This window comes from Phocoena phocoena, chromosome 1, assembly GCF_963924675.1.
Source record: "Phocoena phocoena chromosome 1, mPhoPho1.1, whole genome shotgun sequence".
NCBI lineage: Eukaryota > Metazoa > Chordata > Mammalia > Artiodactyla > Phocoenidae > Phocoena > Phocoena phocoena.
This window is the reverse complement of record NC_089219.1, coordinates 113662352-113678930: the sequence shown is the minus strand read 5'-3', so window position 1 is coordinate 113678930 and position 16579 is coordinate 113662352. Positions and strand designations below refer to the sequence as shown.

The 16579-nt window shown below is 52.0% G+C and overlaps 1 long non-coding RNA gene across 1 annotated transcript; it reads left to right on the top strand.

Moving 5' to 3' along the window:
- Positions 1-497: 497 nt before the first annotated feature.
- On the top strand, positions 498-15605 carry LOC136138684 (uncharacterized). Its single transcript, XR_010656787.1, has 4 exons — positions 498-730; positions 12720-12837; positions 14479-14541; positions 15278-15605. It is a non-coding gene; the product is annotated as an uncharacterized lncRNA (long non-coding RNA).
- The last annotated feature ends 974 nt before the right edge of the window (positions 15606-16579 follow it).

The window sequence follows — 16579 nt, the reverse complement described above, 5'->3', positions numbered from 1 at the left end:
GGTCTATCGGATGCGCCTGGATCTCCCAAAGGAGGGCAATGTAGACCCCGTGAGGTTTGGGAGGCCTCCGTCTCGGTCCCTGCAGTCTTCCCGTGTGGCACGAAAAGCCCGAGAGTCCCTCCTCCCAGGGACCAGCGGAACTCTCTCGCTTCTGGCTCGAATGGGGAGCGGGAAACGAGGCGTCGCAAGCTTTGGGGATCCGGGGGCGATTCCCGGACTTCGACACCGTCGGCCGTCGCGTCCCTTCCACGCCTTTTTCGGTCTCTGTCATGTCTGTGTCCCTGTGTCTCTGAGTCTTTTTCCGTCCTGGACTCTGTTTCTCTCCCCGTCCCCCACCTCTACCAGTGTACCCTTTCCCCAGCGCCCATCGGCGGGCGACCAGGATGCTTCGGCGATACAGGCGTCCGCAGCGGCAGCCGAGAGGCTGCGTGGAAGAGGCGGCGACGGCAGCCAGGAGGCGGGGTTGGTTGTTATCTTTGGTTATCTAGCTGTATGAGTGGTGTGGAGTCTTCATAAAGCTAGATAACCGAAAGTAAAAATAACCCCATACACTGCGCGGAGGGGCCCCGGGAAAGCTGGCGGCACGGGCGGGCGGGGGAGGCCTAAGCGAGGAGCTAGAGCTGCGAGGACCCACGGGCCGTGGTAGGCGAGAAGAGGACCCGGCGGCCCTCGGGCCTCAAGACCGCAACAGTCGGGGCGACTTTCCACCCTCCAACTTCGGTCCGCGCAGGTAGGAGTCGCAGCCCCATAGCCAGGCGCAAGGCAGTACCTTCCCCCGCCGAGTCGGGGGGTAGCAAGAAAGGGCGTTGTGGTTACTTCTCGGGATGGGGCCTTTTCTGGCAGTCTGCGGATTGGGTCACTGCCGGGGAAGCTGCTCCAAGGGAGAGATCTGTTGAAATCTTGTTGCAGGGTTATTCCGGACGGTGCCGGGGGTTCCTGGGCCAGGCCTCTCCCGTGGGCGCTGGTGAACAGCTTCCCGCAAGCTATTCACAGCTATTGCTGGGGCGGGAGAGTTTGGGGGAGGTCACCTGAGAAGGCTAGCCTTTGCTTTGATGGGCTCCCTGAAGCCACGTAAGTCTATCCAGCTAGATCGGGAGCCGAGAATGGCAAAGTGGAGATAAGTGGAGGTAGGCTGGAAGTACTGGGGGTGGGGGCGGGGTCGCTCAAAAAGAGGACAGGGTGGCTGGGGAACCTCTTTGCCCAGCCTGGGTCCGGGGCGACAGAGTGCAGAGTATTTCTCAGCCTCCTTGTTTTCATATTCTTTCCTCCTTCCCACTCAGGACCCGAATCTGATGTGTTGAAAAGCTTCTCATGCCAGCTTTGTCTTCACTGACTAAAGGGGTTGAGTTGGGGTCTTTCAGGACACACTACCTCCCCACCCCATCCTCACTGTCTTGGAAATCATCTCCAAGAGCAAATGGCCTCAAGGAGCTCCAACACAAAGGAATTTGTCGCTTGGTATTTATGCTGCCCAGAGAAAGCAAAGAATTAGAGAGATTAATCAGGGCCTTTCCTAAAAGAATCCATTTATCTGGCCTGACCTAAATATTTTAAGCAAAAGGGTGTTTAGGTGCAGTTGAGTGGAGGATGGTCTAGTCACTTGGTAGAATAAATGTAACTGTGGCAAAACTAGAAGTGGGCCCCTCTGCATTTATTACTTCTCCCCATCCCGACAACTCCCCACCATCCCCCCACCCCACCCCACCCCCGCATTCCAGAACACAGGGCAGGACAACTGGACAAATGACCTCATACTGACTGCCTTTGCCTGTGTACGTTTAAAATTTCCTCCCAGGAGCTGATTTTATAGCTACAAGATTATGATTCAATTATATATTATGTGGGAGAAATATTTGGGAATTCAAACTAAAACCATTGAGCTTCAGAGAGTCCAGAGTGCCTATGTCTTCTTCCTGGTTTGGAGGAAAGGGAGATTAACGGCCTTTTTGCTTTTTTCAGCTGTTTGAAATCTAGTTTTTTGGAGCGGGGGTGTGCAGCTGGAGACAGGATTAGGAAGAAAGGGAGTGGGTTTGGGGCAGGCACTATTAATCCCTAACACCGCACCGTATTTCCCAGTCACAGCACTCTGCCTAGGTGCCTTCCTTTGATCCTCCAACACTGTGAGGTAGCTGTTATTAACCGCATTTTACAAACAGGAGCTACGCATTCAAATGAATCGCTAATGTCACTCAGTGGTTTCAAATCCAATACTTTCTCTACTTCTCTACTCTACCATGCTTGCCTGAGGGAAGGACTAGAGGGGGTGAGGTAGGTAGACTGAGATGGGAATGAGCTAAGAAGGGAGGGAATCTGCATCAGCGGAGAGGGAAACCCCACTGTGAGATGCAAGGCCTGGTTGTGAGCACGGGCTGACTTTTTTTTTTTTTAACTTTTCATGTAGTTAGCTGCAAATGTGTATTTGGGATCTACTGAGGCTCATCCACAGGAGACTTCAAACCTATATTATTAGCCACACCATTTGACTTTATATTATTATTGTTGTATCCCAGTAATGTGTTTGACCACAGGATCTCCAAAGGAGAATCCAGGGCCTGAGGGCACTGGTGGGTTGAGAGTTTACATCCTACGAAACAAGCACCTCAGTGGAAAGGGGGAATAGGAGGCAGGAGCGATGTGGGAGTGAGGGTTTGTGTCTGCCTCGTGCATACATACGGTGTGTGGGTGTGTGGATAGGGTTGTCAGGAGAATGATGGGTGACAGTGTTTGTGGGCCGTGTATGTCTGCTTATGAGGGTGAGAAACTGAGTGATGTGTGACCTGGTATGAGATTGGATGTGCGTGATCCATGGTGGGTAGGAAGCTCAGATGTGAGATTAGGGATTCCTGGCTACATATAGCTATAAATCCACTAGAGGAAGAGACACTCTGGGATCTGGGGGTTTTTACCAAACGCAGACGTCACAGTGACACCACTGAGTCCTGCCTTCTGCCTCCCCCAACCTTTATACCAGATAGCATTTCCTCCAGCTAAACCCAATCGGAGAACCGATGGAATGGGGAAGCATGGAGGCTGGGTTGAAAGGGGCACAGAAGGGCCTTACCAATTTCTCTTTTGTATCATCACATTTCTGTGTCCAAGAATTTTTAGTTCTGTTCTTCGGATCTTGCTACATCCACCTATTCCTACTGGAAAACAAATTTTAAGCTAGGTTCTTTACCTACTTCTCTCCTCAGCCCTTTATCCCAATACCCTCCCCTGTTGAATTCTGAGTCCAGGAGTTCAAAGGAAATTTTCTTCTAAATATTTGTCTCAAGTTTTACATTTTCACTCACACCCTCACCCGGGGCCAAAATTTTCCCAATCCGGGCATCAAAAAAGATTTTGTTGAAAGGTCCTTACAATAACAGGAATCAACACAGCCAGAAAGGCTAGGGAATGAAAGAGAATGAGCAAATGTGACTGAACCAAGGTCTATGTTTAGGTGCCATTATTAACCAGCCTTAGATCAGATATGTGTACAGTGGGGGTAAGAATTTATATCCTCAGGGTTGTTACATGGGGCAAATGACGAATTCTATCTAAAAGATCTTATATGTTATGATACCCACAGGTAAAGAGGAATTCTTAGATTGCAGAGTAGCTAAAGGCTACAGTTTGGAATGACTGTTTGAAAGCATATGATTGATCTCAGAGAGCCAAAGGACAGCTTTTTGGCATATCCTCGACTGAGGATCTCAAAACACTTAAACTTGAGAAAATTCCTCCTCCTTTTCAGCTTTGGAGTTGAGGAGGGACTCTTGGGACCTGAGGAAGCAGTGTCTGAAGCCTGGGGAGAGGAGGAACAGACCCGGGAAGCCTGTTAAGGGAAGTGGCTGGAGTCCACATGGCAGAATGACTGTTGTATTTTTTTCTCCTTAATGGATCTTACCATGTTTTGGTAAGAGTACTTAAGATTGGTAAACTGACTTATGTAGATAAAGAGGTATGGCTGTGTAAATGATAATTCCAAATTTATTCTATTAAGCTTCTGGAGTTACTAAAAAGAGTTTATTAAATTAAAGGACCAGTTAGGTAGTGGGTATAATTAATGCACCAAAGAGAGTTCTGTCTATCAGTATGCAGACTTTTCTTCATCTCTGAAAGACTTTAAGAAGGGGTGTTTTCGGGGACTTCCCTGGTGGTCCAGTGGTTAAGACTCCGTGCTTCCAATGCAGGGGGTGCAGATTCAATCCTTGATCTGGGAATTAAGATCCCACATGCTGCGTAGTGCAGCCAGAAAAGAAAAAGGGGGAGGGGGTGTTTTCTGTCTTCTTGTCTCCCAACCCCCCACCTTCCCAACCACTGACTCTTTTTTTTTTTTTTAATATTTATTTATTTATTTGGGTGTTCCGGGTCTTAGTTGCTGCACGTGGGCTCCTCAGTTGTGGCATAAGAACTGTTAGTTGCGGCATGCATGTGGGATCTGGTTCCCTGGCCAGGGATCGAACCTGGGCCCCCTGCATTGGGAGTGTGGAGTCTTAGCCACTGTGCCACCAGGGAAGTCCCCCAACTGCTGACTCTTGATTCCCAAGGGTGATAACTCCCCAGAGAGCACAGGCCCCTCTGCATTCTTCCACATCTGGAAGTCCTTCTGAGGCCTGTACTTCCCAAGGTTTGGGAGTTGGAATACTGATATTTATTTCTTCACCTCCTTTCCACAGTGATGTTCTGGGGACCTTTGACCTTTCCATCTTCCTTCCTTTGCTATTGAGACCTCAGAGATCTTGAGTGGTTAGAACACTGTCTCATTCGGAGGCAGGGTGTACCAACTTCCTTAGTTGTTAAATGAGTTTAGGTTAATGCTTTAAAATCATGGGAGGGAAAGAGTAGACAAAACCATAGAAACATTCTCAGAACTTTGAGGAGAATGAGGAACAGGGCTGTGGAAGGTAAGTGTGGGCCAGGGCATATTTAGATAGGAGAGAGGTAAGAGAAAAAGGGGAACCCTTCCTTGCCACCCAGGCTCTCCCAGGGCTCAGAATCACACCCCCCCTCCTCTTGCCCTAATCCCCCCATTAAGGCTGCTCTGAGTTTGTTATGACAGCGGCTGAAGGCAGCTGAATTGCTGTTTGCTGTGTCTGCTAATTGGACTGAAGGGTTGGAATCTGGACACTGAAAGAGACCATTGTTGCTGTTTACCTTCCGCAACTGCCTCCCTGGGGACCTTCTGGGTGAAGGGGAACAGCACACCCTCAGGGTCATTGCACCCATTCCCTGTCTCTGCACAAGGGACTGGGGTGGGGGGAAAGTTCATCTCATTGCCTTGGAATGGTTTGAGCTCCCACAGCACAGAGGAGACAGGCCCAACACCTGAGTCGGTCTCCAGGCCAGGCTTGGGGCCATTGGGAACTCCGAGGAGAGGGGAGGTTATACGTTTGTCCTTCTCCTCCCTCTTCATTCCCTTCTCCAGGGGGCCTAGCGGTGCCCCTTCCTCCAGCTGCTCAGGCTTAACCCCTGAAATTTTTCTTATTTGCTTTCTTCCAGACCAGGGATTCTCAACTTGGTTATGCACTAAAATCACCTAGGAAACTTTTTAAAAAATACTTATATTTGGGTCCAGCATATCCCAGAGTGCCTGAGAATGAGGCCTAGGCATCAGTATCATTTAAAAGGCCCGTTGGTGTTTCTAAATGTGCATTTAAGGTTAAGAACCACTGATATAGGCTCATCTCTCTGCCTGGGAAACACGCAAACACACACACACACACACCTGTGCACATGCAAGCAGGCACACACATACCCTTTCCTACTTTCCCTACCTTTCTATTACCCCCCCCCCACAAGCTCCTAAGAGCCATAATACTATCAGGCAGATTGTGTATCTTCCTCATCTTTATTACTAGATTCCTCGTAGGAGTCTTAGAATTTAGGATGGAATTTCGAAGTCTGTAACCTGTCCACTACTTCAGCCTGAGCTCTACCCCAAGGGCAGAAACTATGACTCCATCTCCATGTGGATTTCCAAGTAGGATCCAGATGAGGACTGATCTAATCCGGGACACTTAAATCATTAGGGATGAAGGAGTGTGAGTTTCAGAGTTTCATTGACTCTTGATCTCTTCCTCCCCCAAAGTAGTATTGGCTATTTGGAGATCTTCAGGGAGGAGAAACTGTCTTCAGAAATACATCTGCCCCTTTCCTTGCTGTTTCCAAATGTTTCTGCTTCTTCTCTTCCCTTTAGCTTCTCGTCTGGGGTGGGTGGGTGGGTGGGATCTCCACCACCCTCCCGCCCTCTTTCCTCCACAAGGGCACCAGAGCCGTATCCAGCACCACGGACAGCTCCCAGGCGGTGAGTGCGGTGGCTGTGCTTGACCCCCTTCGGGAGGGTTAGGAGGGGATCCTGTCTGCACGGTTATATATCAAAGACTCTAGAATTTTTAATTTTGGGGAGTTGTTCGCAGGCAGCTGTTGAGTCTCAGGGAGAGGAAAAGACTGAGGGCAGTTGCCATTCCGTCTCCAGAAAACTGGGTTTGTCCACTTTGGGGAGTCTGAATGAGAGGGCTCCAGTAGTAGGGAGGTTGAGGGTTAAATTTCAGGAAGAATTTAACCAAAGCTCATGTAAGGTACAGAGTGTATGGATCAGGCAGAGCCTTAGATAGCATCAGCTCTATAGCCCTCATTTTACAGATTCCCAAGAGAGTGCAAGAGGTATGACCAAGGTCACTCAGCTGGTTAGTGGAAAGGCCAAGATCCAGGCTCCCGGTTTCCAGCCTGGCCCTCTTATTGTGTCTGATACCTCCTTAAGGAGTCTCCCTGCCTGAGTTGGGTGGAGCAGCCCTATTGCAGTTAGGTAGAGTTCACAGGTTGCCCCCATACAAAAGACAGGATTCATGTCCAGACATGTGAGGTGTGTCCACACAAGCCAGGAAGAGATGGAACTGACTGCTCTCTCTGTCTGAGAAGGCTGGGAAGGGAGGCCTCAGAGAGAAGCACAGGGGAAGGCATACCTAGCAGTAGCTGGTAAGCCCATGGGAGACAAGGCAAGGGGGCAACAACCTGCCAGGGCAAAGAGGCCAGTGGATGGCCACAAGGAGTCTCCAGAGGCCGGCAAGAGTCATGCAAACTGGAATGGGGCCTGGGAAAGGCCCTTCTGTGTGCCCAGTCCTGCTCCCCCAACACCGTAAGCCTGGAAACAAAGGGACCATTCTTTCTAGGATTTGATGCCGCCATCTCCGGCTGGCAGTGCCAGGTGGTGGGGGCATCAGGGGGTGTCAATCCATTATCCCTCCCAACTCTCTAGGTCCTCTGGGGCTGGATGTTGGGGAGGTGGGTGTTCCATGGTATGTTGCCATGGCAACCACCCCAACCCCCACCTTCCAAAGCACAAAGAGAGACAGCTTGCACACACACACACCACCCCCCACCCAGGAAGAACCTGGGTCTGGTTGGGAATCTTCCCTTGGGAATCCTCCTTTCTGATGCACAAGCCATGGCATGCATAAGCATCACCCTTTTCAGCTGAAGGTTCAGCCATCAGCAGACCATACAGGCAGGGAGGCTGGTACCTCCAGAGTCTCTGGGCAAGGTTGTGTAAGTGAGTCCCTTGTACTTAACCCTGTCTCCCCCCAAGCTCTCCTGTCCCTCACCTATAGCCAAGGCCATCCTAGGCCTTCTCAGCTGAAGCAACGGTGCCTTCCCCTACTCTTTCCCAGAAGTGAAGGACACCTCACTACCCCCAGCAAGCCCCCAGGCTGTGGGAACAGAGAAGATGGGGTCATTCCTGCCACCCTCCATCTGTACCCTCCGCCATTACTCATTAGGCATTCTGCCCCCTCCTTCCGCTTGTTAAGCCTGATTTGCATACATTTGCATAATACAACTCATTTGCATTCCAGGAGGCTCTTGGTAGGAGCCAGGAAAAATGGGGAGGGGGGTTGGAGAAGAGAGAAAAGGGGAGAGATTTTGTTTTCATCAAAGTGTATGTGTTGGAGGGGGAGGTGGCAGGAAGAAGACAGAAATAAAAACTCACACTACTTTCTTTCTTCCCTTCTGCCCTCCCTCCCTATGCTAGACTCAAATGCCAAGGAGAGATGCCAAGGGGCCGGCTTTTCTGTCCTTTTTTGTCCTGCTTCCTCCGGCCTTGGCTCCCTAGCCTGGCCCCCCACCTTGTTGGGCTCAGGCTTCAGAAAGAAAGGGGCAAGGGTAGGAGGCAAGCTGTGGGAACGGAAGCAGAGGGAGAGAGGGAGGCCACCATCTTAGGTAGCTGGCGCCTATAAAATGGCCGCCTCTGACAGGTGTGGGCTGAGAGCCAGCCTTGGTTGGTGGACAGGGAGGGAGGTGAGACCATAAGAAGGACCTTCTGGCTGACCAGGAACATTGTTGAATCTTCCTACTAGTGGAATTGTGAGAAGAGGATGGGGAGAGAAGGAAGGAGGGAGAGATGAGGGATGGCAGCCCCAGAAGAGACATGAACCTCACATACGATCAGAGGTGGTAGAGAGGCCTCTGTGTTGAGTTTAGTTCCAGACCCCTCATGGGTGCCAGTGGTTAGAGAAATTGGAGGACTGTGAAAAGCGTAAAAAAAAAAATACAGGAAGAATCAGAACTGGGAGTATCAGCAGGAAAAGGAGGGGGAGAGGGTAAGGTGTGGGCAGGCAGGATTATCTGTCAGTTTGAGGGTTTCTCTGGGGTCTGTGAAGGGCTCCTCTCTATGTACTTGAGGTGAAGTTCCAAGTCTTCTCTCCTCAGCCCATCAGTCTGGCTTCCACTTTCATAACTGGTGAAACCTGTGCCCTCTCCAGCCTCTCACACAGACTCTTCAACCGGACCAAATGGCCCTTGCTCAAGCCTGGTGACCTCTGTGGAACATTTCCTACTGATATCCATTTCATACTGATGTCTTTGGCCTTGATCTCCTTTGGCCTTTGGTTCTTCTGTTATATCCCTGATTATTCATTCTGGGTTCTAGTCATTCAGTCCTCTGAGTAGATCAGTTCTCCAGTCAGAATTGTTTCCCAAAGTTCTGCTATCAGCTCTTTTTTTTTTTTTTTCCTTTCCACTCATGCTCTTTCACTTTTATCATTTCAACCATCATTTGGAATTATAAACGCTCACTCATTTCTCTAAACTCCAGATTTGCACCCTAACTACTGTGGTCCTGTCATTAGCTCCCAGATCAGACTGGAGTGGTGCATCTGATTGGCTAAGCCTGGACCGCATGACCAGGCCCTAGCTGCAAGGAAACCAGGGAAAGTACCTGTGCTTTTGGCTTCTGTAGTGGCTTATAAGTACAACCTCCTTCCAAAACTCATGAGATGGCCATTCCCCAAACACAGGGAGGGCATTCAGATGCTTCCTCACTCAGCATTGTGCTTTAAGTCTTGTGCTACATTCCTGCTTCCCCACCTCTATCAATAGCATCATTACACTTCTAGGTCCTCAGGTGCAAATCCCCAGCATTATCCTGGATTTGCCTCCTTCCTTTCCCCTTCATCCAGATCAGTCACATCAGAACCCATCACTTCGTCCTCGGTAGCGCTTCTCACATCCATACCTTCCTTTCCCTTACCCATATCTCCATGTCAGCTCATTCACTGAACAGGCATTTATTGGGTGCCTACTGTGTGCCAGATGCTATGTCGAAGAGGAAGGTGGAAGCTGCTTTGAGGGCCTAGCAGCCTGGTGGGGGAGGCAGACACGAATAATTACAAGACAGTGTAAAGGCTGCTGTCCTGAAGACTTATACAAGGTGCTGTGGCAGCATGGGGGCCGGAGCCCTGGGACACCTTAGGTGAGTTAAGGAAGGCTTCCTGGAGGGGGCCAAAAGATAAGTGATAAAATAAAGGGAATAAAAGTGATCAAAGTTAAGCAGGGGCTAACCGTCTAAGGCGTCTGACGAAGTGCGTGGTGGGGAGTGGACAGCGTATGTGAAGGCAAGGAGGTAGGGAAGAGCATGTGATGTCAGGCGACTAGAGCGTCCCTCAGAGGGAGTCTGACTGGGAGGAGATGGGAAATGGAGGCAGAAGTTCAGTTATTAGGAGCCTTATGTGCTTCTCCAGGGAGACTGGATTTGATAGGGGTACTGGGCAGTTAGCTGACAGCCTCAGAGGTGCTGAGTGCAGAGTATGGCTCAGGGACAGCACAGAACCACCTCCAGGATGAAGGGGGAAACCCGAATCTAGCTGCCCACTGAGCCCAGCACCAACCAGATACTTAACTGGCTCTTGGCTGGTTCTGAACAAAGAGAGGAATGTGAAAGGAGTGGGAGCCACCCGAAGAAGGGTCTCTGCCTCTCCCCCTCTAGAATCACCCTCACTCCTCTCGGCCACACACACCTGCACGGTCGGGCAGGCTCAGGGGAGCTCCCTGGGAAGAGACGTGGAGAAGCCAAGGTTGGTCCCCAGCACAAGTGAGTGCCCTGAGGTCAGGACAGGAGATGGACCTCTGGGGACTGGAGTGAAGAACAGAGAAGTTCAGTCCTGGAAACTTCCTGGAGGAGGGAGTGGGAGAAGGGGTAAGGGAGGGTCCAGGGGTGGGCCAAGGCTCCGAGGAGATTCTTCCTAGAGAAGGGGTGAGAGGCTGGAGAGACAGCTGAGGAGATGACGATGCCACTGCCGGCCACTAGGGTGGAATGTAAGTGGGTGTGCCGCCTACCGCCCCTCCCCCAGGCGCAGCCTCTGCACAAAGACCTCTCTGTGAGTAGCCGTGGAAGTGGCCGTGTCAGGTGCGGGGGCTTAGCTCCCGGGGCCCACTGGGAGTGGGCTGGAATGGGGTTGGAGGAGGGGAGGGTGAGGGGTGGCCTCAAGCTTTAGCCAGGTCCTGGCAGGAAACAGAAGCTGAGATTTGGCCAGGTCTCACAGTGAGGCCATCCATGGTAGAGCCGGTCCCAGGACAGGCTCCTCTCCAGCACCAAGGCTCTGCCCCTGCTCCCTCCCCATGTCTTTCCAGGTGTATCTCCGATCCTGCCAGGCCTGTCTAGCCTCCCTTCCCCAACTGTACGTGCCCTCCCATAGTACCTCTGCGGCTGGCCCCGCCCGGAGCCTCTCTCTTCTTCCAGCATAAGAGTCCCCTCCAGCTCTGCACGGAGCTCCCCGTCCAGGGAGGGCTATGTTGGGATCAAGACTGACCAGAGCCCAAAAAGGAGTCCAAGGTCCCCTCGGTCTCCACACCCAGGGGAGGTTTCTCTCCTTGCCTGGCCTCAGTGTCACTTATGCTAATTGGCAGTGTGGGTAGACCTTCTCCCCTACCTCCGACCCTCCGTTGGGTACACCATCCCTGCTCATAAAAGTTTGGATTTGGGGCACTGGAAGCGGTAGAATGACAGTGGACACACCTCAGCTGACAGGTTGCTCACAGATTTGATAAGAGGGCCTCTGGCCATAGGAAGAACAACAGAAGAAGGAGGTTTTGGTTTTCGACTCTGGAATAGGACAGGCTGGTCACGATACAAATTCTGTCTTCCCTCCCTCACTAGCTGGGTGGCCTTAGGCAAGTCACTTAACGTCTTTGGATCCTAACTTCCTTCCGTGGTTACCCTGAGGATCAAATAGGTCGGTGTGGATGAAAGCGTTTTCAAGGCTGTGTGCAGATGTCCAGTGCCCATTCTAAATGCTGAGGGACACAGAGTTCGAGGGGCCACGATAGGCAGATGGGGACAATCCAGGAAGGCTTCCAGAGTTTGGAAATGAGGGAGTGGGTTGCTGGGGAGGAGAGTGAAGGGACTCTGGGTGCAGAACGTGATGGAGCCCTGTCTGGGAAGCGTGGCTGGGCTCTGCGGACTGGCTGGAGCTCCCTGGTCTCGAGCAGGTGAGCAGCTTGCTGAGACAGGTTTGGGAGGCACTTGTTTTTAACAGCTATGTGGTGAAAGGGACTCCACGACCATGGCTTCTTTCATCCTTCTCAGGAAGAACTTCCCACTGGCTCTGTGTGAATACTGTCCAGCCATTCCGGGAAGAGAGGAGGGGTGGAGTGAAGCTCGATTTCCCTTTATTGTCCTAACCCACTCTGCTCCCTCGTCTCAATGCTCTCCAGAGGGAACCTTAGCCAGACATTGCGACCCTCCACGGAACGAGTACAAAATGGTACCTCCAAGCCTTGCCACTTAGGGCCCTCCCAAGTCCCTGATTTTAAGGTTCCTCAGCACTGTCAGGAGTGAGCTAAATTCAGACCAGTTTAGACCTCTCGGCTGGTGGGCCAGGGAGACTTTGAGCAGGAGGGTCTTTTGTCTCTGAGCAGTCATCCCTTGTTGTACAAGCAAGAGTCTCGAGGAGGAATCCCCACAGATAGCAATGGAGCCTTTAGGCCTGGAGGGAAGGGACAGGCTGAGGCTGGCATATGGAGGGAGAGCCCTGGGCACAGGGTCATGAGCTTCACCCAGCTGGGGCTACCTTCTGCTGGGTTTGTCCATCTGGCACCAGCTGGCTTCCCGGCACTGCCCCCGCAACCAACCAGACTCCTTCTTCTGCTGTTACCATGGCAATTGGCTGCCATCTTGTACTTGGGGCACTATCTCATATCTGGATTTTCCCATGGGGTTCCTGGAGGATGGGAGATAGGTCTCCAGGGGATTTATCTCTCCTCTTGATATCCACCCAATAAAAAATCATATTAATATATGATTTTTAAAAATAGCCAAAACCAAGGCTTACTATATGTCAGGCTCTGCTAAATACTGTCTATGTGTTATTTAACATGGCTAAGAAAGCATTAATGAGACAAAGTTTAAGGGGTTCCCACTCAGTTTCCTGTTTCTTTGACGGACTTTTCCTCTCTCCAACCAGGAAATTCCATGATCTTGCTTACTGCTGTCTTGGGAAGTCCTTTCCAGTGTCTAACCAAGATCTGTACTGCTGAAGTACCAGTTCTTTGACCCTTGGCTTGACATGGCTAATTGGAGAGGTAAGGAAGAACTGCCACCCAGCTTTAGTCACTTTATTGAGCTTCCCGGACTCCAGCTGTTGGGATAGGGAAACTGAGACTTGGCCAGATTGATGAGGGGCCCAAGTGCCCCTTAAAGACTTGGAGGCCCCAAGTCTAAAAGCTTTTGTTTAGAGAAGTGGAGTCAGTGTCACAAATGCTTTGAAATTTCCCTTCCTTGCCCCCATCCCCACCCAAAGAGAGAGGCAGGAGCCAGAGACCATTGGCAAGTAGTGATAGTCTTCTAGCTCGGGTGCAGTGGGGGTGGAAGGCAGTCTCTCCCTCCAGCCACTGGGGACGTTCCAGCAGGGTCCCTGAGAGATCCTGGGAGGGTAAGAATTCCCTCCTTCTGTAGCTCAAGCAGAAGGCTGAGAATGGTCACCTTGAGCTAGAGGGGCACCTATAAGGGGCACTGAGCAGGGGCCAGCTTTGCAAGGGAATCCTGAATGAGGAGCAGGTGGAGAGAGAAAGGAGGCCATTCTCAACTGAGGAAGGGTGGGCTGGTAGGGAGGGGCTAGGGATAATTTACGATATCACTGTTCACCGCCCCGCTTTCCCAGCCCCCACCCTCTTCCCAGCCCCCTGCTACTGTACGGTTGCTAGGAGATGCTCCCTCTGTCTGGAGCTGGGAGGGTGTAACAGGCGGAGACTGTTCCATCTGGACTCCTCCTCCCCCACCCAGAGGAGGGCCCTGCGCTGGGCTTCATCTACCACCCCTTCCCAGGCCCTGACAGACACCAGTTTCCTCTGCTGTTCCCCCAAATCCAGCCAGCCTGGGGCTAGCAGGGTTCCCAGACAGGCTGAGGATCTGGAGCAAGGAGGGGAAAGAGAGCTGTGGAGGGTGATGCTAACAGACTTAGCGGGCACTGAGGGGCAGCTGGCTCACCTCGGGGCCTCTGGGAGCCAGCCCAGGCTGGGAATAGGGCCAGAGGGCGTCAGGGACACAGGCCTCAAGGAGCCCAGGTTTGAGGGAGACTGAGTCCCTACCTTTGGGGAGCTTCCAGTTTGATGGGTGAGGCAGACCTCCCATCCCCACCCCTCCATAGTATGGTCAAGGTCAAGGTTAGGGACTGGCAAAGGTGGGGTTGGGGGCAGGGAAGGGAAGGAGGAGGTGGGACAGGGAGGAAGGAGGCAAGTCTGGAAAGTCTGAGAGTCTAGGTAGGAGGAAGGTGACACTGATCTGAGCAGAGATGGGCAGCGCAGCGGTGTGGCCTAGAATTTCAGAAAGAATTTCTTTCTGAAATTCTCTTCTCAGATTTTTTTTTTTTTTTTTTTTTGCAGTACGCGGGCCTCTCACTGTCGCGGCCTCCCCCGCCGCGGAGCACAGCCTCCGGACGCGCAGGCTCAGCGGCCATGGCTCACGGGCCCAGCCGCTCCGTGGCATGTGGGATCTTCCCAGACCGGGGCACGAACCCGTGTCCCCTGCATTCGCAGGCGGACTCTCAACCCCTGCGCCACGAGGGAAGCCCATCTTCTCAGATTTTAAAGCTGTTGGAGAAGTCGGGTGAGGAGAACTTTCGGGGCTCCCAACTCCGGGTGGGGCAGGAAAGGAATGCTGTGCCCACAGCTGTGCTTCTGACACCTGATTTCTGTGTAGCCCCTATTGATTTTATTCTTTCCTAGGCACAGCTTCCCTCCACCCCAGGAAGGAAGGGACTGACCTTGATCTGGCACCCACTTGCTTGTGTAAGCCCTTTCCTAGCCATTGTCTCAGTTAATCTTCCAACGGTCCTGAAAACTGGTGCTACTGTCCCCGCTTTACAAAGGCATAATCAGAGCCCCAAGTCACAGGACTAGTAAGTTGGGCTGGGCTTCAAATGGGACTTGGTGGCTCCCACAGCATATGCTGTCTCCCTCCCCTGTGCTGACTTCCTGCAGAACGTGTTCCAAACACAATCGGAGGGACTGAGAGGAGAGACGGCCAGATTGGCGGGGGGGGGGCCTTCTCTGCATGTTCTCAGGGGAGGAAGGGGCGCTCCTTCTCAGGTGCAGGAGTGAAGTCTGAGGAATGCAGAAACAGTCCTTGCAGGTTAAAGACAGGACTGGGGAAGAGGCCACGGGAGCTGTAGAAGTCAACAAAATCTTCCCAGGTTTGTCCCGAGCCAAGGAAGTATGCTTTCTGTCTTCCTGAAGCAAGTGCCCTGGGCCACCGCCTAGCCTCTCACCTGTTTGGGATCTGAGCTCCTGCCCTGGGCATGCCCTCTCTGCCTCCCCCTCCACACACACAACCCCTGCCATGGCCCTGCGTAGAGCACCTAGACGACGCTCCTAGACTCATCCATTGTCATGGTGGCCCCCTTTTACATGGAGCCCTCCCTGGTCTCTTGCATTTCCTAGTCACTGGACACTTGCCCTCTGCCTCCTGCTAAGGTCTCCATCCAAAGAGAACCTTTTTCAATCTTGACATTTTTTTTCTTTTCAGACCAAAAAGAAGAACCTACTTCACCCAGCTGGCTTGGGTTCCCTCTGAGAAGCCGTCCTGATTGACTGAAAGATAAGGCTAAACTCTAGCAAGCTGAAGAGCTCTTTCAAGAAGCCTTTGAGCCAGAGAGAAGTGGGGAGGCCCTAGTCTCCAGCCTGGGCAGCCCACTGTATCTGGAGCCACCTGGGATAACACTTTGCTTCACCATTGCTCCCGGGTCTACAAGCTGTCCATCCCACCTGTCCTGGTTTCTCCTGTGTTGTCTGAGCTGAGATTCCTCTGAGATGGAAGTCCCATCTCCTGTCTAATAAAGACTCTTGAATACTGACCAACAGTACTAGTGGTAGTGGATGTACCTGGGCAGGGGAGGGGCTGAATGAGAGGAGGGCAGTACCAGGCTCCCTCTAAGAGACCAATGCTATAAAAGCCACCATTGCAACAAAAGGGGGAAGCCTCACTAAGACAGAACTCCCACCTGTGGGGGATGGGTTGGGGAGGAAAGATCTCCTTGGCTCCTCCCACCTCTCTGAGCCATCCCAAGGCCCCTGGGAACACCATCCATGATCTGGTCAGTCCCAGCTCAGAGCAGTGGGCTGACGCTCCCAGCCAAGGAGTCCCCTAGGTACCACCCCAAGGACCAAGAGGATGGGAGAGGGTGGGGTTGCTCCCCCAGAGTGCCTGTGTGGGAGGTCACTGGATGGCCCTCTGTCTCAGCCACCAAGGGACACATCCTTAGAAATGTCCTCCAGGGTTTGAACAGATCAGAGATAAAGAGCATCCCTGCTTCACAGGGCCACCCACTCCTGCTTCCTCTCTGTCCACCCTCAGTAGAGGCAGAAGGGGAAGAATATGCTTAACAAGAGGGATTCAGGTTAGACAGCAGGTAGGACTTCCCAACAATACCTGGGAGGGAACCTGAGGGAGCAGGGGAACCACAGCAAGAAGGAACTGTGCTCTTGGTCTCATTTGCCCCATAACACACCTGCATAAAACATGCTCCCCCAAAAGATAGCGCCCCCCCTCCAATCTCTAGAGATTTCCTGCTGGAAAGTGTTAGCAGAGTCCAGAGTGCCAGCTCCTTTTAAGCCTTCTACCACTCCCTAAAAAGTCCTTCCTCCCAAAAAAAAAAAAAAAAAAAAAAAAAGTCCTTCCTCCCATCTAACAACAATCCCTCTGTGGAACTATAGCTGGAATCCTGGGATTTTTCTAAATAAAAAGGCTTAAGATAATACACATGGTTCAATTCCAACAGCACAAGAGGGAAAGTATGCCTCTTAACCCTCCCCTGTTCCCAGCCACCCA